The sequence below is a fragment of the Ascaphus truei genome, chromosome 5 (genome assembly GCF_040206685.1).
Source record: "Ascaphus truei isolate aAscTru1 chromosome 5, aAscTru1.hap1, whole genome shotgun sequence".
In the NCBI taxonomy this organism is placed as follows: domain Eukaryota; kingdom Metazoa; phylum Chordata; class Amphibia; order Anura; family Ascaphidae; genus Ascaphus; species Ascaphus truei.
Window position 1 is genome coordinate 303,001,646 of NC_134487.1, and position 14,180 is coordinate 303,015,825.

The following is a 14,180-nucleotide window of genomic DNA, read 5'->3' on the forward strand; positions in this document are numbered from 1 at the left end:
CAGGTCAGGTTTGAAGGATATCCCTGCTTCAGCACAGGTGGCTCAATCGGTGGCGCAGTTCAAAACTGCACCACCTGTGCTGAAGCAGGGATATCCTGAAAACCTGACCTGTTGGTGGCCCTTGAGGACTGGAGTTAGCCGCCCCTAGGCGAGATTCACTAAACTCTGTTAAACTTGAGTTAAAATAGAATACAGTCATAAAAAAAGGAACGCACAGTTTTAACTCGCAAATATCGCTCCGTTTACTAACATCTTTATCTTAATAAAATCTGTGCGATCGTGAGAACAATGTATGTGACATATTGTGACAAAGACTGCGGTGTATGTGACGTGACTGAAAATGAAGTTGAAATCTTGCTTGAGGGTCTGTAATCGGATTTCTTGGGAAAACGTAAGCCACAATATAATTGAACAGCAAAAAAGAGACGATCAACACTCACAAATTCTCTAAAACCCAACATTTGATCATTATTAACCATTTCTTATTATTTATACCATGCTGCATAAAAGCTGCACATCTGTAACTTTCTAATATTTCAGGTTTTAGTTACACGTTTTGGCTAAAATAGGATAATCTTGCCCAAATATTCAATGCGCTGTATGTGTTTTGATATCTTGTTGCTGCGGTTTTGGTATAAAACCTTTCTATTCCTGATCTAGTCCAATCCAGTTAGCTGCATTAGAAGCAATTACAATCAGCTCCTAATAAATTCATCCAGCACAGTTGACTCTGATAGGAAATTCCTGGCTGTGATACTGTAATAGTTTCATTATTGGATGACACCTCCAAGTAGCTTTAGTTGATTTACGCCCCAATTGTGTGAAAATCTTGCAAACCTCCCCCCCCCCCACTGGCAATCGTTTTGCACACACAAAGGGTGTGACATATCCGAGTAGATTTTTTAGCAAGATTAATGCAACAAGCATCATTTTAGTCTTAAGTGTCTCAGCATCAGCGTATCAAGACATTTTCTACCAAGGGGGCATCAATTTGTCATTTAGGATGTGTTAATAGATGGATTAAAGGAGGAGTTGCATAATAGAACCATTATAATGGTATATGTCAGATTCTGTATCCCTTTGCATCATATTTTCACCCTTTATTATTGTAGATTATAATATGCTCTAAAGTGGCGTAAACTTCTCTTATAAACTAGTGGAGTCAAATGTAGGAAATGTGTTACCTTTGACACAAATGCAGGCAAAAAATGGTGCACTGCTTCAAAAGAAACCTATCTCGTGTTTGCTATCAATTCACAGATGGCCCAACATATTCAGTACGCAAAAGAAAAAATGAGACGAGCATCAGAGGTAAATACCAAAAGAGTATATTCCCAATTACAAAAAGTATCAAACACTTACACTCAGGTAAGTGCAGGCAGACATCAAGGATGGGACATCGGTGGATTCAATCGTCCTTGAGTGGACCAGCCTCTCCTGACAAAAGGTAATTAAAAATATATATTTTACACAATAAAGAGCAAACATTAAATAAAAATGTGCAATAATATATATATACATATATATATATATATATATATATATATATATAATCAAAAAATAAATAGATGATACTGTTCTGTGGCTAACGAAATGCTTTTATTTGTGCGAGCTTTCGAGATACACTGATCTCTTCTTCCGGCGATGTTACAATGAAGAAGAAGAGATCAGTGTATCTCGAAAGCTCGCACAAATAAAAGCATTTCGTTAGCCACAGAACGGTATCATCTATTTATTTTTTGATTATTGAAGCTCGGCTGACACGGTACTGATACCTCTACATGTATATATATATATATATATATATATATATATATATAATCAGAATAAATGAGTTCTTCAGTACTAGGTGATACCTTTTTTATTTGGACTAACAATTTATGTTATAGAACAAGCTTTCGAGAGTTCACCTCTCTTCCTCAGGTCGGCAATACTGATTAACACAGGAATCTATTGCTAAAACAGAGATTTGGAAAGCAGAAAAAACAGAGATTTAGATAAGATTTATATACATATAATAAAAGAAACAAGTCTAAACCAATGTGGCTAAATAAACAGGTAGGGGAGGAAATGGACAAGAAGAGGCGGGCGTTTAGATCCTTGAAGTTAGAAGGGACGGAGACATCGTATCAGAATTATAAGGATTGTAACAAAAGTTGCAAAGGGCAATCAAATTAGCAAAAATTTTAAATGAAAAAAGGATTCCAACAGAAAGTAATAAAAACCCTAAAAAGTTATTTAAGTACCTTATAATGAAAGTATTAGAAAATAAAATATAGGACCTTTTCAGTGTGAGATGGACAGGCAAATTATTGGAGATCAGTTTAAAACAGAAGTATTAAACAAATTATTTGCCTCTGTATTTACCAGGGAGAAATCAATTGCAAAAATAGTGCAGCAGGAGGAAGCCACAACCTCTATATTAATGAACAATTGATTAACAAAAGAAGTTCATAGGCAGCTTGATAAAATTAAAGTAAATAAGGCACCTTGCCACAATGGCATATATCCAAGAGTTCTCAAGGAGTTAAGTTCAATAACAGCTAAACCATTACATTTAATATTCAAGAACTCCATTTACACAGGCTCAGCAGACGTGGTGCCTATATTTAAAAAGGGAGCTAGATCACAACCGGGAAATTACAGACCTGTAAGCCTGACTTCAATAGTGGGGAAGCTACTTGAAAGTTTAATAAGGAATAATATTCAGGAATACCTAATGGATAACAAAATTATTAGTAATAGTCAGCATGGATTTATGAAGGATTGGTCGTGCCAAACTAACCTTATTTGTTTCTTTGAGGAGGTAAGTAGGAATTTACACCAGGGTAATGGAGCTGATGTGGTCTACTTAGATTTTGCAAAGGCTTTTAATACAGTTCCACACAAGAGGTTAGTGTACAAAATAAAGGAAATTGGACTAAAAATATGTCCACCTGGATTGAAAACTGGTTAAAGGACAGGCAGCAGAGGGTTGTTGTAGATGGAACTTTTTCAAGTTGGGGTAAGGTCGTGAGTGGAGTACCTCAGGGATCGGTACTGAGACCCCTGCTTTTTAACTTGTTTATTAATGACCTGGAAGGTGGCATAGAGAGCAAAGTCTAGGAAGATGACATCGGTGTGGTATGTATGGCTACTCCGCGTGGGTTATCGTGACTTGGGCTGTATTCAGGCGGCTGGCGATGAGGTAACAAGGTTGTAGAATAATGGACGCCAGGAAGTTATGTATTGAAGCTGTTATTTATTCGTGTCCCCAAGCACAGGGCCCGCTCATACACATTGTGACACATTGCACGGTAGTTTAGATCAGACAGACATGAACATGGTTCTTTCACTAGTGCCCACACTTAACACTTGAATGGAGGTACATTGACTTAGTTCCTGTACGTAGATGTGGGATTGCCCCCCTTCCCCCCCCCCTTGTTACTTCGGAACCATTATCGGTACTTATCTGATATCTCTGGGCCCCTACAGGAATCCTGGTGGGACTTCCTTACGAGACCCTATACCATTGGCCTGTTTGGAAACTGCCACTTCCATACAGACTGATGAGGAATATTAGCACCGATCCACGGTTAGAGCTGATCCGCCGGCACCCGGGAACCGTCTTTCCTGAGGCTCTCTGTGGCGTGCCGTATTCCTCATTAACTATGCAGGACTCAATTCCTTCTGTTGGGGATCCTAACTAAGGGGCTATTTTCCCTATCTACAACATAATAAATAGGGGGGCCTGGTCTGTGCTATCTTACTATATATTTCTGAAAGCATTGTATGTCTCCCTGTCTGCACTGTCCCTAGCGGCAATCAGATTGTTCCCTTGGCCCGCCCGCCCCCGCACACCTCTCATTGGCCTGAGGCGGAGTGACGGGCCAAAGATCCAACACACACACACACACACTCCATCACCTCCCCCCCTCAACAACCCTCACCCCCCTTCACCTCCCCTCCACTTCACCTCCACCCCAACTCCCCCCTCGGCGCCACTACAGTCAGCGGGGGAGCGGAGCGAGCGCCCGGGACACAGCGGGGGAGCGGCCACATGGGAGCGAGCGCCCGGGACAAAGCGGGGGAGCGCCCACACGGGAGAGAGCGCCCGGGACACAGCGGGTGAGCGGCCACACGGGAGCAAGCGCCCGGGACACAGCGGGGGAGCGGCCACAACACGCTGCCTCCTGCCTCACATCCACGTGGGAGCGGCCGGACGGGTGAGTGAGCGGCCGGACGGGTGAGTGAGTGAGCGGCCGGACGGGTGAGTGAGGGAGCGCCCGGATGGGTGAGGGAGCGGCCCACAACAGGCGGGACATTTCGGGGGGGGAAGATTTTTTTTGGGGGGGGGCAGACGCCCGGCAGACACTGGGGGAAGGGGGAGCAAGCGGCCACATGATACATTAATTGTCACTTAACTCCCCCCTCATCTCCCGCACCCCCCCCCCCCACTTCCCTTCCTCCACCCCCCCCACTTCCCTTCCTCCCCCCCCACTTCCCTTCCTCCACCCCCCCCACTTCCCTTCCTCCCCCCCCACTTCCCTTCCTCCCCCCCACTTCCCTTCCTCCCCCCCCACTTCCCTTCCTCCCCCCCCACTTCACTTAATCCCCCCCCACTTCCCTTCCCCCCACTTCCCTTCCCCCCACTTCCCTTCCTCCCCCCCACTTTGCTTCCTCCCCCCCCCCCACTTCCCTTCCTCCTCCCCCCACTTCCCTTCCTCCCCCCCACTTCCCTTCCTCCCCCCATCCACTTCCCTTCATCCCCCCCCCACTAAACCATTTTTAGACAACATCGTATTACATTTTGTTCCATTTTTCTTTTCAACATTAAAATCCAACCTTTCCAACAAATACTCACCTATTGTTCCACGATTTATAAATAATACTACCTATTACGCATTTACATCCCGGGCAACGCCGGGTCTCTCAGCTAGTTACTTTATAAAAATCAGGAAAGTTGTGATCCATGCTCATGCTTTCTAAAAGTCCTGATGTAGATCAAATCCCCCTTCTTGCAGCTCCTGTGTGGGTAAGCACTCCCCTGCACAAAGATCCACCGAAGACAAACTCCGTAGGTGGAACAAACTGTGACAGAGTCATTGTCCTTATGGACTAGAGAGCTAGCAGAGTGGATAGGTTCCAGTGTACAGGAGGTTAAATTCCTCTATGGAAGCTTACTGCACCTGGTACTAATTAAGACAGCACTCCTAAGTGAAGGTTTTAAAAGGCAGGCCGTACCCTGCACAAGAGAGACTGCTTGTCCCCAGCAAGGGGGAGATTGATTTTCTCCAAGCAAGGAAGGACTCTGGCTGTTCTGGTTCCCCAGCCCTGCAAGAAGCATGGTTGCTGGGACCAGCTAGGACCCCTACCCAAGATAAAGATTTCCACAGGCTGGACACAGCCTGCTCCCCGGCACCGGCGTTCCTGTTTGCTGTTGGAGCTACACAGAGACCCTGGGATAGGAATCCCCTACAATACAGATAAGCAATCAATAAGAATCAGCAATGTTAAAAGACTGTTTGGTTGCATAGGATAGTATATGTTTTGGGCTGTGTAGACGGACGTTCACAGAGGTACACAATTTGGAGACGTTTATAAGGTGAAATTATAATAAGGCTTTATTGTGCCTTTTCCTTTTCATCAGGAAATCATCCAAACACAGGGGGGGGAACAAAGCTTCCATTCACTTGGGAGTATTTCTAGTGAAATCCTATGCAATTAGTTCACATCTCCATTAGTTAAGCAATTCTCCCAACCCCAAACATATAGCATGAAATAAGCAGATATTAGCAGTCTCTTAAGAATAAAAGTCTTATCTGTTTCTTGGAGGGAAAATCTTCTCACTTCCTGGTTCAGCTTCAGGTGTAGTAGTTTTCCCTGTGTCTTGAAATTAGCTCTGCTGTGCAGAGCTCAAGACTGGTCAGCTCCAGAGATCTGGGTTTCTTTTGGTCAGTCTCTCCTGTGACTGAAGAACCTCTGCTCTGTCTCTCCAAAGGTCAGCTCTCAGTCAGAGCTAAAGAGAGTCACTTCCTGTCTGAACAGACAGGTTTTTGTAAGCAATCTAATCAGGCAGGTGGTGTTTAGTAATTAACTACCACACTGCTAGATTAAAGGCACATTACTGAACAGGGATAAGTCCCCTGTTACAGGCTGGGAACACGTTTAGCTGGCCAGCGCCATTAGAAAGGGACACAGCAAAGTTTAGCTACAGTAGTTGCCCTATAGGGAATAGGTTTTTATTTTATGATTTTGTTTTCTTAAAGGCACAGTGTACCCATGGTTTAAGTGACTTGCAAAAAAAGGAACTGATGAAAGTTGAGGGCTTAGTGCCTCGTGTGTGTATACACGTGTTTGTTCTTTTCTACAAATTAAACCCTAGAAGACTGTGTCGCGAAGTGCCTAGGCAAACAGCAGCGCTACACAAAGGGAGCCGTTTGCCACATATGATGGAGAGTGCGGGCAGACACTGAAAGCTCTGTGGGTTTGAGAAAAAAAGTGGGGATTTAAAATGGCCGCTCGGCCGAAGTAAATTGCAGACTCTGCGAGTGAAGTCTATCCCACTGTGTATGACCAGTTGTGCTTACAGCATACACAGAGAATGTGTGAAGTGTGGATGCAATAGCACCCAGAGGTCAGTAGACGAAGATATTTTAAGGCCCTTAACCCAAGCAGAAAACCAACATTTTTGCTGAAGAAAGTGAAAATGGCATCTAGCAAGTGCTGAGTGTAAAGTCTGCCCCGTCGGGTATGAAAAGATTGCTGTGCTGTGTAAAGCTAACGCCATAAGCAAAGGGCTTAGTGTCAAGTTTTCCCTGTCGGGTTTTTTAAATGGCCCACGTGAAATGTTTGTTTTGTAATGTACATAACCATGCAATACAGTGTTCCTTCAGGCCATACGATGATGATGATGATGATGATGATGATGATGACGACTCATATGTGACCCCAGGGAGAGAGCTGTAACCGCAGATACATTTAGTATGGTGGGCCTGTCATGAACTAGGTCACATGGAAGACATGTGTCCCCAAAATATCAAATACAAACCGCTGAAAAAGCAAGAAACGCCTTGTGGTGGTATTCAAAATATGAGTTCATACAATCATTCCAGGAACACATTCACCGGCCTAGATTTAGTTCAGGTTTATGTTTTTTAATGATCACAATAAACATTTAAACTTATGCATTTATAGTGACCATGTCTATTCCATTTTTGCATGATCAAATGTATAACATTAACATATTAATATATAACAATATACTTGATAGAATAAATCGGTAGAACCTGCATAATTATAATTTACAACATATTAGTTATGGTATATAGTATACTGCATGAATCTGTTTATATGTTTTTTAGCCCCCCCCCCCCCCGTTTTTATACTTTTATTCCATTATACATTTCTGTTGTGTTTGTGGCGGAACCTTTTTCCGGAAGTACCGCTCACCTGAGCTCTGCATGACTTGATTTTGGTTTCCCATTTTCGTTGGGTGCAGTCTTGCAGAGACACAGGGGGTGTCGATACCGGCAAGAGGCACCGCTATAAGTATCATCCATGCAGGAGGGAGAATCACTCTTTGACAAAGCGTGGTTGCGCGAAACGCGTTAGAGAGTTCCCTTCTGCTCCTGGATGATGATTGTCATTGTCTTGCCTACGGTAGATGAATAAAGTTTTTTTACAAGTGATCCAGCTTCCATCCATCTGTGGTTGTGCACCGCTATCCGTCCTCCTCGTGGGAATTCTTCCGTTTACTTCATCCTTATTGCCGCGTGCACGCCGATGCCTAAAGAATCGTGGACATTCTTCCACGCCAAGACCGCGAGTAAGAACTTTAAGATTTATGTTACTGCATTGCAATTCACTCCAGGTTACACCGGCCCCTAGCCCGGTTAGATCCGCCACTACATCCCAGAGGTGGTTGTACCGGCGGGTCTTCAGGCAAACATTGTGGGATCAGTGTTCTTTTTACCATAATTGGAGTTAAACAATATTGCTCAGTCCATGATCATACTATTCAAATTGGCATCAACTACTGTTATTTTATCATCAATCAGCATAAGGCTGAGTCCTCGTGGCGCTGAGCATGCTCATGCTTGGAGAGCGCTCCAAGCTTGAGCGCCGGGTGTCCTCCGGTTTACGCAAGCGCGCACGGGGGGGGAGGGTTGGGGGGGGAAAAGGGGGCGGCATTGCAAGCCAGCTGAGCGCGCGGGGAAGTATAGGTTTTCTGGTTTGGTAAGCGCCGAGCACGGGTTAGCGTGAGCGGGAACTTACATATTTATATATATATATGTAAGTTAACGCGGCAAGCGCCGCCCGCTCAGCGCTGGTGGGGACGCAGCATAAGACTGCTGGAGTTAGGATATATATCCTTTTTCTCACATCTATCGTTGTTTCTTTTTTCTGATGCATTGATGCCGGACCTTCACTCTGGAATTTGTTATATAATCATATTTTAGCATGAACCCCAGGAAATGGCGATTTAATTACTATTATAAACTAACGTGCTTATGTATTACATTATTTTCTTGGACATTGGCATGCATCTTTGCTTAGATATCTCTCTGTTGTAGTCCACTGTGAATTGTTAGAAAAGAACACTCTTGTGAAGTGATAGAAGTATTATATATTGTGTGGTGATACAATTTCATCCAATAAGAAACATATATGACACCAGCACTCCTTATGAAACCAAGATAAATGTGGTGAATGGTGCAGTGGGGAAGACAAACAATGAACACCATTTAAAAACTGGTAAATAATTGACCCAAGAGGGGCCAGTGGACCAGTGGGTCCACTACAAAACAGCCCTCAATCACGCTATAGTTATACACTGACGGTATGAAACGGTACAGCTCAGAACACCCAACAGTGGTAATGAGATGATATATATGGTAAAAACACTTTTATTAACGATATAAAGTTAAAATAAGGGGTATTTAAAAACTCCCCAGAGCAAAAATGGGCTTCAAGAGTGAAAAACTCCACTACAGTACTAAATAACTGTAGCCCAGGGTGGGATATGCCCAGGCAGGCAGGCACCCACCCAGTCAGTTATCCAGGCAGGCAGGCACCCACCCAGTCAGGTACCCAGGCACCCACCCAGTCAGTTACCCAGGCAAGTACCCACCCAGTCAGTTACCCAGGCAGGCAGGCACCCACCCAGTCCGTTACCCAGGCAGGCAGGCACCTGTCTTTTGTTGAAAATATAAAAATAAACAGATTGCATTGTAATGTTTTTTTTCTTCGTATTATAATAATAAGAAAACAGATAAGTAAAAGTTGCGCGCTAAAAAATATTTTTCCGTGGTAGATGCGCTGTGGGTTCGGGGGGTGGTGCGGGGTGCGCTGTGGGTTCGGGGGGCGGTGCGGGTGCGCTGTGGGTTGGGGGGGCGGTGCGGGTGCGCTGTGGGTTTGGAGGGCGGTGCGGGTGCGCTGTTTGGGGGACTGCTCCTTTCTTTTGTCCTGGGCCCCATGATTTCTGTTGGCGGCTCTGCTGCCACCACACTGCACTGTGACTGGGAATTGCTGTGACCCTGTATTCACCCTTACATCAGTATAGCAAGTTTCTAGTGATCTCACGGCTGATTATACATACATATGAGGTCTCTGTTCAGCTGGTACATTATCACCATTTTTTGAGTGCTGTCCTCATACTGTACATCCACACAGCCACTATTACTGCACTTATTCATGTGTTCAGGCATATATATATATATGTAGCCAGGTCCCCCGAGCCGTTGCTGCCCCCCCCCCTCGGGACACTCACCGCGGCGGTAGGGAGGTTAGAGCCGCTCGTGGGGAAGTGCGGGGGCATGTGCGCGCATAGCGCGGCTCTTGTGCACGCGGCCGGTTGACGGGGACGCGATCGGGCCGTTGCTAAGGCCGCGGTCACGTCGTTAGGGTCCCGGTGGCTAGCGGAGCAGGGCGCCGCCATTGAGAGATAGCTCGCGCATGCGCAGTTAGAGCAGGCGCCGGGAGAACTCCAGACAGCTCGCGCATGCGCAGATAGGGGCCCGCGAAACCCTAGCCTACCAGGGAAGGCTCTAGGCAGGGACTATGAGTCCCATGAGCCTCTGCGCGCCCCACGTGATGCCAGGGAGCCAATAGGGCACAGTGACTCCCTGCAGGAGCAAATAGATACTTTTCGCGGGTTGTCTGCACGTTGGCAGTTGGTGACCGGAGCAGCTAGGGGAAGGAGGTAGGGTGCAGGAGTCAGTGACTCCCTGCACTAGGCCAGCAATCCTCCTAGGCCCCAGATAGCCCTGAGTCACCCTAGTGGAGTGTTGTAGGGACAGGCCCTAGGTTAGGGACTTTGCCCCATTAGCTATTTGATAGTAAGGAACAAAGAACATTGCGTGTCTTGCTGGGAGAGAGCTGGACTATTTTCAGGGTGGGATCGCCCCTGATGGATCATCCTACGGTGGATCACGGATATCGTGCAGGAGCTCGCCTTGATCCTTTGTGAAGCCCGTTGCAGGTCCGAGCACTGGAGTGCTCGGCAGGTAACCCATAACATCAAGTGCACCAACAAGGCCTATCACCAGACATAGTGGCTGCGCAGTCACACACACACCTGTATCTGACTTGGTAGTGCGAGACATTGGGTGGGGTTATCGGACACGGGGTGGGACCATTCAGTGGAAGTGTTAGCGTCCGCCGTGACGCATAAAGTGTTGGCGTCCACTGTGGCGCATAAAGTGTTGGCGTCTGCCGCGGCGCAAGATAGCATTAGCGTTGTGAGAGACGTAGTGGGTAGTGTCTCCTCTAGAGAGGGACACACGTTATTTAGTGTGATAATATATGTGTTGTATGCTGTTCACAAGTAAAAGGTATTTGGTTATCTCACATATCGTGTATATGGTTATTGTATGAGGTCCTGCGAGGAACAATTCATGCTCTGTTAGGAACCATCGAGGGTGGAGGCGCTGCACCGAGTAAGTTGTTACTCATAGTATCATAATTGCCCCAGGTTCCCTTTGGCGGAAGCTCAGCCCTCCTGTGAGCCAACAGGTAAAGCACCACACGCAGGTAACACTGTATGTTCTCCGCACCCAGACTATAATCTGCGATTGGGTGGGGGATTACCCGTTACATATATATATATATATATATTATTTTTTTATCAGAGGGTATTAACCCTTGTATTCATATGTGTATAAGGGAGGGGGGATCGTCATCCTCAGCTCTCTGCACCATAGTTGGTTCGTAACTAACTACACTACCACTACAGCTGTTCTACTGCTTATTGACATGCAAACAAGTGCATTGTTCATTTATTAACTACTCATTGGTCACCTATTTGCAGTGACTTATGGCTGCTATACCTGTTACATACCTATTTTGAGTATGGATTTGCATTTAACACAGTATCAATGGTAGAGTGGTTGTGGGAGGGGGAGCTTGCTTAGGAGATCCCTTCCTCCTACTAGGCTTATCTGCCTATTTTTGTCAGGCTACCCAGCCTTGTGCATATCCCACCCTGGGCTACAGTCATTTAGTACAGTAGTGGAGTTTTTCACTCTTGAAGCCCATTTTTGCTCTGGGGAGTTTTTAAATACCCCTTATTTTAACTTTATATCGTTAATAAAAGTGTTTTTACCATATACATCATATCATTACCACTATTTGGTGTTCTGAGCTGTACTATTTCACGTTTGGTTCATACCGTCAGTGACGACAATATAGACATTTTTAACACCATTCTGTTTTGTAAGTGAAGTGCATGTTGTCTTTATGCCTGCTTCTAAGCACACAGTATGCAAGTTGTATTGTGACACCACAATATACAGTCTCAGTTCGAATCTTTCAACGTTCTAAGAAATACTGCAGTTAGAGGTTTTCAGAGCACTGGATAACCCAATATGTGTAGGTCAAAGACTGAGCCACTGATTAAGCCACCTGTGCTGAAGCAGGGCCTGATTGAGCCACTGGTGCTGAAGCAGGGCCTGATTGAGCCACCTGTGCTGAAGCAGTGAGTTACTGATTGAGCCACCTGTGCTGAAGCAGTGAGTTACTGATTGAGCCACCTGTGCTGAAGCAGGGATATGCTGAGAATCTGACCTGTTGGTGGCCCTTGAGGACTAGAGTTGGGGACCCCTGTTGTAGCCACTTCCTCATCATGCCCCCGGAGTGCCACACCCTGTGCTGAAGCAGGGATATGCTGAGAATCTGACCGGAGTGCCACACCCTGTGATGTAGAGGCTACGTCTCGGAACGCCCACAGGTTTAATAAGGGAGGCAATGGTTTAATACAGAGGCTGGACATGACTTACTCTTTTCTCTCACTTGGTTCTGGCCTGAAATGATTTACTTGATTCCGTGAAAACTACCTGAAGCCTCCGGACATTTAAAGGTGCAGTCCCTCATACCACCAAAGTGATCTAATGGCAATTATACGTTTCATGGGTTAATGGATTATATGTAGCAGGCTGGCACCTTTAACAAACATCAGACACGTATAAGCCTTTATGAATATCTTTTTTATTTCTTTTTGACGTTTCAGCGTTTCCATGGTAACCAAATGCTGCCCTGATGTGGTGCAATCTTTACATGGTCAGTTTTGTGATCCTGTTTTCCCGGCATCGGAGCAGCTCCCAGGGTTTCACCGGAGAATCCCGATTGCGTTGAATGGAACTGCGTCTTCGCTGGGTGTAGAATGATCCCCATTGTTTTGCTTCTGTTCTTTGTGTCTAGAGTAATTAAGATGCCACCATTAATTACTCAGCACAATACTTATCCGATAGGAATCCTTCTCAGCAGACCTGGAGAGAGGGGAAAATAAAACATTTCTTTTTTAATAGGAAACAAACAAGTAACCATTTTGCTCTGAACGTGACTCCATATTGTGGCCAGCTTTCTTGCAGTGTGTATTAACCATTGTATACATCCTAAGGTTCTCCTTTCTGGGAGGATAAATGCGCGGCAGGAATTTCCCATCTCCTGGCAGTCTCACTACACGCTGCATTTCTTCTGAGTAAGTGACCTAGAGCCTTGCAGGGAACAATACTAACGACAACGCCTTTTTGTGTATTTTTACTAGGTGAAGCTAATAAAATTAATGCGCTCTCCTATTGGTCTGGCTACAGGGAGAACGCACATTGCATCCCTTGAAGTTTCCTGACCTGTTGTAAATTAAACGGTATTAAAATCAGGGCACGCAGACGTGCAAATGAGTTTCATGTTTTTAAAGATCTTTTTATTTCAACAGAACATGGGTTCTAACTCCAGGCCTCAAGCCCCCCCAGCAGGTCAGGTTTTAAGGATATCCCAGCTTCAGCACAGGTGGCTCAATCAGAGGCTGAGCCACCTGTGATGAAGCAGGGACCGATTGAGCCACCTGTGTTGAAGCAGGGACCGATTGAGCCATCTGTGCTGAAGCAGGGACCAATTGAGCCACCTGTGCTGAAGCAGGGACTGATGAAGCACCTGTTCTGAAGCAGGGATATCCTGAAAACTTGACCTGTTGGGGGGGGGGGGGGGAGGGAGGGGCTTAATGACTGGAGTTGAGCCCCCTAAAATAGAACACGTATTTAAGTGCTTAATTTTTTTTAAATAGTTTGAAAGAAAATGTTTAAGACATTGCTTTTTTAATAAATCCGTCTTGGCTAGACTTAAAATGTTTAAGGCTGGGGGTCATTGATGGGATAAGGGGAAGTTCATCCCTTCAATTGGTGTTCACTAAGTGGTCAGTCAACCCCAGAGAGAAATAGGTTAAATGCAGTTAGAACGGTCACTCATAACTTTTTGGCTGGGAAATACTGTGGCACCTGTCTACTAAGCATCGCAAATGGCATTTCTTTTGCATAAACCCGAACCACGGAAATCATATATTTAATTGGGCCTATGAATTAACCTTATTTTTTTCAATGAGCGTCAAAAATGGATTGAGTCAAATAATTTGGCGCATAGAAATGGAATTCCGATGTTAATGAGTAGCTCCGTGGCTGATACTATACACCGCATACATAAACCCTTTCCCCCTGCAGACGCACTTACCAGAACGCCCTCCTACTGTCTCTGTACGTTCCTTCTACTTACCAATTAGATTGTAAGCTCTTCAGGGCAGAGACTCCTTTTCCTAATGTTACTTTTATGTCTGAAGCGCTTATTCCCATTATGTGTTATTTGTTATTTGTATTATTTGTTATTTGTATTATTTGTTATTTATATGATTATGTCATGTGTATTACTGATGT

General features: G+C 45.1%; 2 long non-coding RNA genes across 2 annotated transcripts in view; one reads left to right on the top strand and one right to left on the bottom strand.

Moving 5' to 3' along the window:
- The window catches only part of LOC142496294 (uncharacterized), a 36,749-nt gene extending 35,308 nt beyond the window's left edge, over positions 1 to 1,441 (top strand). The window contains exon 3 of the long non-coding RNA XR_012801941.1: positions 1,261 to 1,441. This is a non-coding gene — a long non-coding RNA (uncharacterized LOC142496294). The remainder of the gene's footprint in view (positions 1 to 1,260) is intronic.
- An 11,011-nt stretch (positions 1,442 to 12,452) lies between these two features.
- LOC142494616 (uncharacterized) overlaps positions 12,453 to 14,180 on the bottom strand; it is a 38,071-nt gene continuing 36,343 nt past the window's right edge. Inside the window, exon 3 of the long non-coding RNA XR_012801565.1 lies at positions 12,453 to 12,746. This is a non-coding gene — a long non-coding RNA (uncharacterized LOC142494616). The remainder of the gene's footprint in view (positions 12,747 to 14,180) is intronic.